Here is a 12,488-nt window from a genome sequence, read left to right on the forward strand (position 1 = left end):
GATGTACCACAGTTTCTTTATGCGTTCATCTACTGAGGCTATCTTCCAGGTTTTGACAATTATGAATGAAGCTGCTTTAAACATCTGTGTTTAGACTTTTGTGTGCACATACTTTTCAACTCCTTTGGGTAAATACCAAGGAGCATGATTGCTGTGTGGTAAGAGAATGTATATTTTTATAACAAACTGCCAAACTGTCTTCCAGTGTGGCTATACCGTTTTCCATTCCCGCCATCCGTGCCAACATTTGGTTTTGTCAGTGTTCCAGATTTGGGCCCTTCTAATAGGGGTGTAGTGATATCTCGTTTTAACTTGCATTTCCCTGATGACATATGATGAACATCTTTTTGCACACTTTTTTGCTGTTTGTATATATTTTTTTGATGAGGTGTCTGTTAAGGTCTTTGGCCCATTTTTTAATTGGGTTGTTTTCTTACTGAGTTTTAAAGATTCTTTGTACGTGTTGGATATACAAAGTCCTTTATCGGATATTTCTTTTGCAAATATTTTCTCCCAGTCTGTGACTTCTCATTCTCTTGGTAATATCTTTCACAGAGTCCAAATTTTTAATTTTAATGAAGTCCACCTTATCAATTACTTTTTTCACGGATTGTGTATTTAGTGTTGTATCTAAGAGGTCATTGTCAAACCAAGTTCATCTAGATTTTTTCCCATGTTATTTTCTTGGAGTTGTATACATTTGTGTTTTACATTTAGATCTGTGATCCATTTTGAGATAAGTTTTGTGAAGGGTGCAAAGTCTGTCTAGATTGACTTTTTTTGCATGCGGATGTTCAGTTGTTCAGCACTGTTTGTTGAAAAGAGTGTCCTTTTTCCATTGTATTGTCTTTCCTCTTTGTCAGAGATTAGTTGACTGTATTTATATGGGTCTATTTCTGGGCTCTCTGTTCTCTTCTTCTGATCTGTTTTCCCATTCTTTTACTAGTGCCACACTGCCTTGATAACTGTAGCTTTATAGTCAGTCTTGCAGTTGGGTAGTTTTAGTCTTCCAACTATGTTGTTCTCCTTCAGTGTGGTTGGTATTCTGGGTTATTTCTCTTTATGCATTTAGTGGATTTCATAAAAGTTGACCTTGGATTTTTACAGTATTGGAAAGTTTTTTTTTTTTTTTTAACGGAGAGTCTGGATATAGGGGATAATCATGGTAAATACAGTGTATCCTAGAAATTTTGGAAGGTTGGGAAGAGTGACTTGTTGACCACCCTTTCACTAAACAGTGAAGCTGCAACTGTTAAAGAGATCAGCATCTGACCAGAAAGCACTGTTACAGGAAGAAAGGTTTCAGTTCTTAAATTTCATCTATCTGTGAAAGATACTGTTTCCCTTCCTCTTCAGCATGCTATTTTCCTAAAAGAGTTTCATCGGCTCCTTATACATTGAAAGTAAAGCAGACACTCAGTGACCACTGCTAGTTGGCTCCAGTTTGCCTTTCCACTGGTGAAACTCTGTTCTCTGAATGTGCATGCACAGAGGAGGTGGTTTGGGAGGCTTAGGGGGGTTTGCTGGATTTAAAACGTGCAGCTCAGATCCCCGTGCTGCGTTTATTAGCTATATGTACTTTGACAAATCATGCCACCCCTCTGAATCTTAGTCTTTTAAAGGCTAAAAGTGTGTGTGTGTGTGTGTGTGTGTGTGTGGACTTCTGTTTTCATCTGTGATACCAAGTGCTTACTTATGTGTATATATGTGTGTATATGTGTATGTGTATACATATGTATATATACACATACACATATACACACATAGATATGTTTTCATCTGTGATACCGTGTAAGTAAATATCGTGCAGGGTCAGAAATTTAGTTGTTCCTTCAGCTCCTTGCTATGACCAATTTGGATTTTATACTATATGAACATGTGGAATTCAGAATTTAAGAAATACTTCCTTTCCTTGTTATCTGTTTAGGTGGTGAATTATTCTTTTTCTGCTATTTAAGATCAAAATACTTGGGTCACAACCCAGTGATAATTTAATGGTAGATTTGGGGCACAAATAAGCTGTTTAAAAGTTAATAAATAAAAATGACTGTACACAAATCGTTTTGAAGTTTACATCCAATCTTTAGTTTGATGTGTTACTCAGTTATGAAGAGGAGAGAGAACATGAAATCTGATTTTTATCAGATTACATATACACTATTATTTTTTGTCTTCTCTAATCCTGCAGAAATTCCAGGAAGATACCCAGTTCAGTATTCTCAGATACTGCTCACCATCTGTTTTCAAAGTGAAAAGTGAGCATCATGTGATACTTTTATTATCCTCCGCTAAGTGCAAACTTAGGGAAAAGAGGTCACTATCCCCTACAACTAGCTGGGTACTAACATTGCATATTCCATAATCTACTTTCTTGGTATAGTTTTCTGGTAACCATTCACCCTTTCTTGGCCCCCTCATACTTATTGTAACAGATAGCCTTGGCTCAAGGAAATAGGGAACTCATTCATTAGGAATGTTTGGGTTTTTCAGAAACAAAAAGTAGTTTTGATTTCCTTAGTGTTTTTTATTCCTTCAGACATGATCCCGTGTGGAAGGGAAAGTAATAAGAGAATCTTGGAAAATGATGTGAATCACAGCAAGTCACAGATTTAGATACAGACTGGGAGCAATAAAGATATAAAGATTGCGTGGATCATCTATAATTAGATGCTTTCATATATATTACATTTTATCAGAAGTGTTGGGTACGGTGACACATGACCAATCTCATTGGACAGAGAAGGAAACATGCTCAGGGAGGCAAGTAACCTGGCCCAAAACATTGCTAGTAAGCATCAAAAAATTAAAAAAAAAATTTTTTTTTTCAGTCTGTTGTATGTGGCTCAAAAAGATGTCTTTTCTTCAGTCATATGGGTTGTAGTAAAATCAATACTACAATTATGTTTCCTTTCAAAACCTTCAATGATTCCAGGCCCTATAGGAACATATTTCAGGATCGGGTTTTTTTCCTGCCGCCTATGCCACATGCTCAAAATGGCAGTGGCTTTGTGGCAGAGACCTGCTCAGAAGGAGCGTTTTCTCCTCTTCTGGAATGTTCTACCAAAGGAATCATGTGAAAGAGAAGAACATTCGGTGATGACCATAGAGCAGCGACTATTACTACATGCTTAATCTGTGCCACATACGTGTCTTTTTTCTTTATTTGTATTGACTTTTTTGCTCTGCGCAGTGCTCCTGGGGTAGGTGCCTTTATCTTTCCATTTGCGTGCGAAGTGGCTGAGGCACAACGGGATTCCTAACTTGCCAAGGTCTCTACGCTAGTGCGGGTTCAAACCCAAGTCCCCTGGCTCCACGCCCACTCTACGGTGCTGCCTCTTATCCTGAGGAGGAGCAGCTGTGGCTCCCTGAGGACCTGACTTAGCCTCAGTTGACTGAGGAAATAGTTTTGTGTGTGTATTACCAAGCCATCCTATTTTTTCATTAATTATAAGTAGTTGCAAAATGTAACTGAAGGCACAGTTAGAGGGTGGGAGAGGATTAAGTCATTTGGAATGGCTAGCAAAAGCTCTGTAGGCACACTTCCTGGAAGTCAACATTTTAGCTGCACGTGGGGACCCCGAATGTTTGGAGAGAGTGGGAGATTTTGTATCTTTACACATAGATGTCCACGCATCACTTTGGTCCACAGCCTGAACCACTCTGATGGAAAAACAAATCTCAGGAAAGATCAAAGAGTAGAACTAAAGGAAATGCCACATAGGTTTCAAAGGACTGGAGTTTCATAACTATAATTTATAATGTCCTCTGCCCTTGTGATAGTTTACATGGGCTTGTTTATTGTTTTGTGTTTGAGAATATATTTTCTTTTATATTTAAAAATATCCTGTCTTTAGAATCCTTTCAAATGCAGTGATTGGAGGGTGGAGGTCCTTTTCATTCTACCTTTTTGCTTTTTAATCTTTTGTATAATTTAAACGCTGCTTTATTCACTGGCTCACTTATTGAAAAGATGTTTATTGAGTACCTACTATAAGCCAGACCCTCTGCTAGACTCTGGAGATAAACTATAGATGAGATGCTGAATCTGTCCCCAGGGCGTTTGATTCTGGTAGAGGAAACTGTCGTGTACTCAGCTAATCACAATGCAGTTCAAGAAGTGCTATGCTAGCAGAAGGTCAAGTTTTTGTAAGGGCACAAAGGGCGAAAGTAATTCCTCCTGTGTTTATCAGCAGACATTTGAGCTATCTATGAATAGTAGGGGTGGGAAGGAAAACTGGGGTTGTGTGTGTAGGAGACTGGACTGCTCAAAAGCCCAGAGCACTGAAAGGACAGGAATAATTATCACCTCACAGCTGCAAACCTGAGTCTTGAGGCTAGCCTAGTTTACCTGTGAAGGAAATGCCACCAACACCCGGGCTCAAGGATCTCCCCAGCCAGTCTTCACTTCTTCACTGGGCTGCTGCTGCTTCTCTCTTTTTCAGTTTTTCTGGTTGGTTTGATAGATGTGCATTAGAAGTCGGTGTCATCCACCTCAGGCTTTAATTATATTGAGGGGGTCCAGAAGAAACTAAGCCTCATGCTGTGACACAGCGCAGTATAACGTTATCTGTTCTTTGTTTCTCTGTCCTTGTCTTGTTTATTTTCCTCAGGAATTTGTATTTTTTGTGATGCCATCAGAGTATGTCTGTGTGATGACTACCTAAGTGCCCATTCACTGTTTCCTTTGGCTTTTTGTGAGCCATCCTGGAGAAGTGTGGTGTGCTAATGGGGAGGCTTCCTCTGTTGAGTTCCTTAAATTTGCTAATTTGGACTTTTATATTGGGACAGCAAAAATGTTCTTGTTTAAATAACATACAACTCCTAGGAAGCTCATAAAACTGTCCAATATGATGTCAAATAGTTTGTGTCTATACGAAACTTTGCAGATGACTAAGATAAGTACGAAGGGTGTTTTACATGTTTTTGATTTATTGTCTCTTTAATTACCTTATATAAAATTTTGACTTCTCCTTGATCATTAGGGACATGGATGATTTTCCTGTCATAAATCACAACTACCATAAACTACAGGGTTTATAACTGACAGGTCTCCACTGATAGTTTTTGTATATTCTCCAAGGGGACTCACAAAAATACAGTGTCATCGTAGTTATTCAGAAAAATATATTCTTTAATAAAATTTCCCTGACACCAGTTGCTGTAGGTAAGCGACTTAATTCCGACTGCTTATTTTGCTTGGTAAATCAACCGAGTGTCCCAAACAGGATTGTGTAAGTTAAAAGAGCACAGTGCCAAAACTTTATAAGAACATGATGTCAAAAATAAATATATGCATACACACACAGGTACAATTGAATATACTGTTCACAATGTTTTGATCCAGGGAAACTGGAAGATGAGTAGGAGGCATTATGATCAACTTGGTATTTATTCCAGAAAAAGTCACTGGAGGAGAAAACACATTCTTGGCATGGAATAAAAAGCCACATTTTGTTATAGAATTCATTTTGTGATTTAAATTTTTGTAATTCAATACATCTAATAAACAAGGTAGTGTTGGATGATGAGTTGAGCGTTGTGAGTTAAGTGTGTGAGCGATCTTTTACAAAGCGAACTGCTGAATTGAGGATATAGATGGGGTTTTTGTGAGTCTCCTTTCCTTTTTCTCCTGTTCATCGTTGCGCCCTGTCCATATATACCCTTTCCCCTCAGCCTAACCTGCTTCGATCAAAGGAAAGAAATCTTCAGGAGTTTGTAAGGTAATTACATTTGAGATGAGAGTTCTGTTCGTTGTGACATCATTGGCTGATTTAGTCATTTCTAGCGTTCTGTCCAGACTTGAGAATACTTTCAATGCCCATTGCTGAATACTGCCGTTCTCTGCATATTTTCCTTCTGGGATTGAACCGGACAGGATTTTGGTATTTTAATACATTCCAGTGGGTATAAGAATATTGGCTACTACAGGTTTCCTTAACTGACCTGGTTATGGTAGAAATGATGCCGTCCCCTGGATCCTGGATTTTTCTCCTTTGCAAAACCAGAGATTAATAACTTGGCTCTTATCTCTATTACGTGATGGGGGATTCCATCCACAGTGGGTTACAAAAGCAACTTTGGGGTGAGATCTGTGGAGTGGCCAGGATGGTAACAGAACCAGATCCATGGTTGGTGTCTTTTTTTTTTTTTTTTAAATACATTGACAATTTAATAAATTTCACGTTCTGTACTCTAACCATATAAGAGGGAACATGTGGTGCCCCCCCCCCCCGCCCCAAAATTGTTCAAATAAAATTTCCTTTACAGTATTTTCTTCCACTCCAAGGACGCATGCCTTTCCCCGGTCCGTTTTCCCTGCCCCCAGTACCGTGTGTATGGTGAGCATTCCATAGTCAGTGACTGAATGTCTTTGTCATTGCGTCTCCACCATGTCGAGTGGAAGTCGGCCTTGGAACAATAGCTGGTGGATGGTCTGCACTGGGGAGGCCTGGGCTCGACTTCAAAAGCGATTTCCCCATCCTGACAGGGCAGGACATGTTTTCCTGGGGCTGGGAAGTCACAGCTCCATCCCTTTTAAAGACTGCACCTCCCCGGTGCTTTTTCCTTCCCAGGAGCTGTGGAGGCCAAGTATGACTGCCAAGACGAATCCAGAAAAGCCAAAGAGCCCGGGCATGTCAGACCTTCCCGTAGCCTGCCACACACACTTATAACCCCAGGGAGATGAGTGAGGATCGGGAGGGAAGGAGAGCGCCAACCAGGTGAGCAACCACATCAGTCTGAGGGCTCAAGCAACAGGAAGGGATCCTTGGCAGTTCTGTTTATTTGGCAAGATTGGAATATGACCTGAGCTTACACTACATTACCTCACAGCAAATAACTTTTTACCAAGGGCTAGAAAGGGGAGGATGACTCCTGGGCTGAGGACAGATGAGTACATCAAAGACGACTAATTAGTTTCCAGGTGTGGTTGGGGAGGGTTGTCTCTCTGCTTTCAGAAAAGGGTTAAATCCTAACCTTTTTTCAGCCCTCAGGTGAGGTTCTTTTGTTCAAAGCCAATGTAAGAGCTTTAACACAGAGTCTTGGGGCTTTGGTAGTTATGGAGGGGCAGGGTGTGTGTGTGTGTGTATCCACAAGAGGTGGCCAGGGTGGTGTTTCCTCTTTATTAATCTCACCTTTTTTCTTTTCTTTCTTTCTTTCTTTCTTTCTTTTTCTTTCTTTCTTTCTTTTCTCTCCTTTCTTTCTTTCTTTCTTTTCTTTCTTTTCTTTCTTTTGCTGTCTTTGGGGCATGTGTTTTGAAGCTCCCTTCCAGGTGAATTGAATTAGATTATGCCTTTAAAAACATTTTAGTAATGAAGTCACTGGTTGGGGTCTTTTGCAAAGTTTGGTGCTGCAGTAGGATTTATCAGGGTTCCGTTGTGCCTCTAAATTAGGTTTCAGTTTCTGCACCCTGCTTTCCTTTTCATCTGTGTTCAGTGTTACTATTATGTGGCGAGGAGGTATTTTCTTGATAGCAAGGTATCATTTAGAAACTCCTTCTGAATGGCTACTCTTAAAAACCAAATGGAATATGAACACAGGAGGGAGTTTAATCCCTGAAACAATTCTCAGGCAGGGTTCCTCAACCTCTATGCTCTTGACATTTTTGAGCTGGATAATTCTGTATTGTATGGGGCTTTCCAGTGTATTATAGAATTTATTAGTACTCCTGGCTTCTATCCACTAATTGCCAGTAGCACCCCCTTCCCCCAGTGTGTAAACATAAAAGTCCCATGGACAAAATTGCCCCCAGTTAGGAAGTACTGCTCTAGACATAGATGTAACTAAGGAAAAACAAAGTAAAGAAAACAGTGAAGATGGAGAATATGGAGTTATTGTTTTTGCTTCTTAAATGTATTACCTGTGTGGTTCCAAAGAATGCAAATTCTTTGGGGGGGGGGTGAGGTCCACCAATGATCTCTCCATTATTGACTGGAATGTGGTTTAGATTAATACAGTTGCAACCCGCTTAGAAGTATTGATTTGGGGTACCTGGGTGGCTCAGTCGTTAAGCATCTGCCTTTGGCTCAGGTCATGACCCCAGGGTCCTGGGACCGAGCCCCGCATTGGGCTCCCTGCTCCTCAGGGAGCCTGCTTCTCCCTCTCCCTCTGCCTGCCGCTCCCCCCCTCCCCGCCCCATCAAATCAATAAATAAAATCTTAAAAAAAAGTTGATTTTGATGCTTTTGTTATCAACTGAAGAATTCTCAGGTATGTGTATGTGTGTGTATATATATACATATATAAAAAAACATGCAGAGCTTTCTATGAAGGTCCCCGATCTCTTAGTTGATTGGGTGGAAAGATGGAGTGGAAGGAGAACAAGATTCAAATGAGGCTCACGTAAGACTTTAATAACTGAATGCATGAATGGAATGAAGAAACACGCCTAGTCTACACTGTAATTCAGCAGTTTTATGAATGGGAGGTCAGATAGGTGGTTTGAAGACTGGCTTCGCCGAATTTACCATCTTTTACAGTACTAAAAATTGTCTAGAATATCGTATTCCTCCTGTATGGGACTATAATTCACTTTCTCTGCTCTCACTCCTTCTGCGTTTCCTCCTACCTCTGTAGTAGATGGTGTTTGAGTTGTCAGGCAAGTAGAATCACGTCTCTACTGTGATTGAAACGCTAAGTGTGCTGTTGTCTTTATTTCACATTTTCTTTTATTCTCTGTTCTCGTGTCACATGAACATACACGTTTGCCAGGCACGTTCTTGCTTTCCCTTTCTCTGTTTCTGACTTTCCGTCTCTCCTGCCTTTGTTTTCGTCCCTTTTCTCTGACCACAGAACAGTCCGGTGGCCTTGCTAGCATCATCTTACCTTTTCTGAACCCTGTTTCCCAGAGGCTTCGATTTACCATGCCTTGGGCACTCTCTTTCTTTAATGCTAGGTCTCTCTGAGGGATAGTTAATGATCTTTGCAGCAAATGAAGGTGAACTGTTGCCACATTATTGTTATAATACAGCCAACTGTATGGAACAGATTGGGCTGAGTTCTGAACAGCTGGGGCTGGCAGGATGAGTCTTGACTCCTCTCGGAAGAGTTCCAGCACTGCCAAATCATCAGACTTGAAGGGGAAAGAGGGACAAGAAAGGTTATGGGTATAGTGGTTCCTGCAGGTGCTTTTTGCCTTTGTGATCTACCTTTTTGAAATTCTCACCGGTTTGTGGATCTGGCAAAGCGTGGACTAATTGAACCCAGGGCCTGCTGTCACTGCTATCGGACTGGCCTGCTTTTAGTGGCTCTGATGGTATTTTTATTGCTCATTTTCAGGTACTGAACATGCGATAAAACAGATGCTTCTGTTGTTAAAACTGTGCCTCTTTTCTGTCCATTGAAACTGTTTGTAGTGTTAAGGATTTGCAAAATGGACAGAGCCCTAATATAAATGAATAAAGGCTCCGTTGGAACTTTTGGACTTGGGCTATCTTGTGTGGCCTCCTGGTGGATGTAATAAATGGGAATCAGTGTGGGGTAGGACAGGCTTCATAAACTGGTGGCCCGCAGAAACTGATCCAGCCTTCAGACATGTTGTGTTTGCCCATACAAGGAAGTGTGTGTGTGTGTGTGTGTTTAAAGAACTACCTGCTAACATTAAAAAAATTATATATATAATATATATATACATTTGGTGAATTTTTCCAAAGAAGCTGGAAGGTTGGGTTTCCTTGGAACTATGGCCTCCCATGGTGAACATCAGCTGAGGCTAAGTCACCGGCTACCCGATACCCATCCTGAGTGGGCAAGGTGCAAAGTTTGCAGTTCCCCGGAGTCCTCCCCTCATTTGTTGCTTCCTGCTTGGCCTCTGCAGGTGAAGTGTGTGTGAGCTGACAGAGGCTGTGGGATGGGGGCTCCCTGGGTTGGACTCTTAGCTTCACCACCAGCTTTAATCTGGGCAAGTTACTTACCTCTCTAACTCTTAGTTTCCTCATGTGTCAAATGGGAATATGGTTCTTCACCTCACACGGTTGCTGGGAAGGGTATTAAGGGTATGATGAGAAGTAGTATCCCCAAAGCAAGTGGTTGTCCATCCCTGGTGTGATGGCTACACACATTAGCTGTTACTGTCATTTTCAGTTGCCATGTGTCACCAGTGAGCTGGTACCAATTCTTTGGAGTCCTGATCATATTAGAGAGTTGGATACCCCTTTCTACTACTCAGGGCAGTGGGGGGACTTGTGTCTGGGCTTCCCATGTTTCTGTTTTTGTCTGGCAATATAAAATTGACCATGTCTCTAAGAGAATAATGCTCTAAGGGTGCATAATAGAAACTGCTCCTAAGGGTGGCATTGTCTGAAAAGCAGAATCATTTTTTTTTTTTTTTTAAAGATTTTATTTATTTATTTGACAGAGAGAGAGATAGCTAGAGCAGGAACACAAGCAGGGGGAGTGGGAGAGGGAGAGACAGGCTTCCCGCTGAGCAGGGAGCCTGATGCGGGACTCGATCCCAGGACCCTGGGATCATGACCTGAGCCGAAGGCAGACGCTTAACGACTGAGCCACCCAGGCGCCCCAAAGCAGAATCATTTTTAATTTAGTTCATGTTAGGTTGACACTTGGTTGTGGGATTTTTGGGTTTTTTTGCTTTTTGGCCTGGGTCACGACTTTGTAATTTTGGATCTAAATTCCTGGAGTTTCTGTTGCCTCATCTCTTCCCCATCCCAGTCACATTCAAACTCAGGTTGGTGATAGCTGTGGACTGAAGATGCTTAGAATTTTCATGGAAGGAGAGGTACAGAAATGGGAGCACTACATCAATATATTTTCTAAAAAGTGGAAGTTAAATTTAGTTTTGATTCGGTGTGAATTGTATTGAAAGCAGCCTCTTATCAGCATTCTGGGCTCCGATTCCTTAAGATTTCAAAGGATTTTTTCCCCGATGTTATTATATTCAGATAGTATGTTTTCTAACACCTGACCTTTGACATCTGTCGGGGGGGGGGGTTCCAGCATACATGTCGCTGCCACACCAAGTGGGGGAGGGGCTTCCTGGTTATTATATGTGTAGTGAAGAAATACAAGGTTTTCCGCTGATTTTTCTTCTTCCTGTGATGATGGGTTTCCTTTAGATGTGGATATTTCCCTTCAGTGCATATGCTTGTCACAAAATGGTGAAGGATAACAACAGTGCAGGAATTTCTTCTTATGCCTTGTGAAGGTGTCTGGAAAACTCTCATGTGTTCCAGTGCAAAGCTTCTTAGAAGGCAAGGTGGCTGGAAAAATGTCGAGGCAGTTCTGGGACCAGTGGGAGAAAACAGATATAAGAGGTGAAAAATGATTTGTGATCAGCTCAGTTTCTAGAGTCCAAAAATCAAACCACATGGTGTATGTTGTCTTAAACCCTCTTAGGGTGAGTGAATGTCAGTATTGGGATGGAAGGTCCCTGAAGAGAGGACAAAACATTATTTTTAGATCTTTGCTTTAAAAAAACCGAGGTATTGAGTCCTTGAACTTGGCCCCTGACCCAGATTTGGTTCTAGGTGACTACTTAGCATTCATTCTTGTTCCCACCTCCCTCTGACGTGTTGAGGTGAAGAGAGGAAAGAGCATGGCTGAAAGTGGGAGGATGAAGAAAATGATGATTTTCTGCCCTTTGTAAATTTTTTGTTCAAGTCTCCACAAGTATGGTGGCATGTTGAAAATCGAAGGAAATATTCAGGCGGATTCTTACGAATTGTCAGTATTGCAGTTGTAAAAAAAAAATGGCAATTTTACATAGCTCAACCAAATAAAATTATTATGTGTTTGCTAGCATTCCCTTAGTTCCTCTGGGGGTATGGATGGTTTAAAAAGCTAGGAATGTTTTGTTGTCCATTTGGTGATTTTTTTTGGCGGGGGGGGGGGGGGCATATATATAGGTATTTTCTGCTTGGATTTTCCCTGTTACCATTTTTTTCCCCTAAAATGCCAGTTATTGCCTTAAGTCTCATAGCAAGAAAGCCTGAAAGGAGTGCACAGCATGAGGTGACTGGAGATAGTGGAGTGTTGTCAGATCAGCCATCCAGGGACAGTTTGGCTGGGGGTGGGGGTACCCAGATCCAAAATTGGATTTATACCTTAGCAGGCTTCTGTTTTGGAAACAGACATGGATGTGAAAAGATGGAAAGCTACCTACATGGCCATGACCTATCACAACCCGTTCATAGGGGTAGAATGAGCCTCTTGCAGAGTTGTGAGGTTGGCTCAGGTAGGCATTCCCTGCCCAATCCCCCCCCCCCCCGCCCCACCCCAGTTTTGTGGGTCAGAATGACTCAGGGAATACTTTTACAGTTTGGGCAACAAACCAGTTCACTTAGTCAAGAGAAATTAAAAAGTCTGTAAGCAGTCCTGGGTGTAGTGCCATCAGTGATCTCCTGATGGTGGTGTGTGTGTGTGTGAGTGTGCTTCATGGTGGGAGGTTTGTGCGGAGTGCGACAGATGCTTCCTCGGCTTACTTGTTTCCTGGTTTTCAAAGCGTCTTTTTTGTTGTTTTATTTTAAGGTTGGG

General features: G+C 41.4%; 1 long non-coding RNA gene across 6 annotated transcripts in view; it reads left to right on the forward strand.

The window, feature by feature from the left end:
* The window catches only part of LOC116645021, a 256,157-nt gene that overhangs the window by 156,498 nt on the left and 87,171 nt on the right, over nt 1–12,488 (forward strand). The window contains exon 6 of one of the 6 annotated variants that reach the window (XR_004301867.1): nt 6,573–6,719. The exons of the other annotated variants lie outside the window; for them this stretch is intronic. This is a non-coding gene — a long non-coding RNA (uncharacterized LOC116645021). The remainder of the gene's footprint in view (nt 1–6,572; nt 6,720–12,488) is intronic. 6 annotated transcript variants of the gene reach the window in all.

This window comes from Phoca vitulina, unplaced genomic scaffold (genome assembly GCF_004348235.1).
Source record: "Phoca vitulina isolate PV1807 unplaced genomic scaffold, GSC_HSeal_1.0 scaffold31, whole genome shotgun sequence".
Taxonomy (NCBI): Eukaryota; Metazoa; Chordata; class Mammalia; order Carnivora; family Phocidae; genus Phoca; species Phoca vitulina.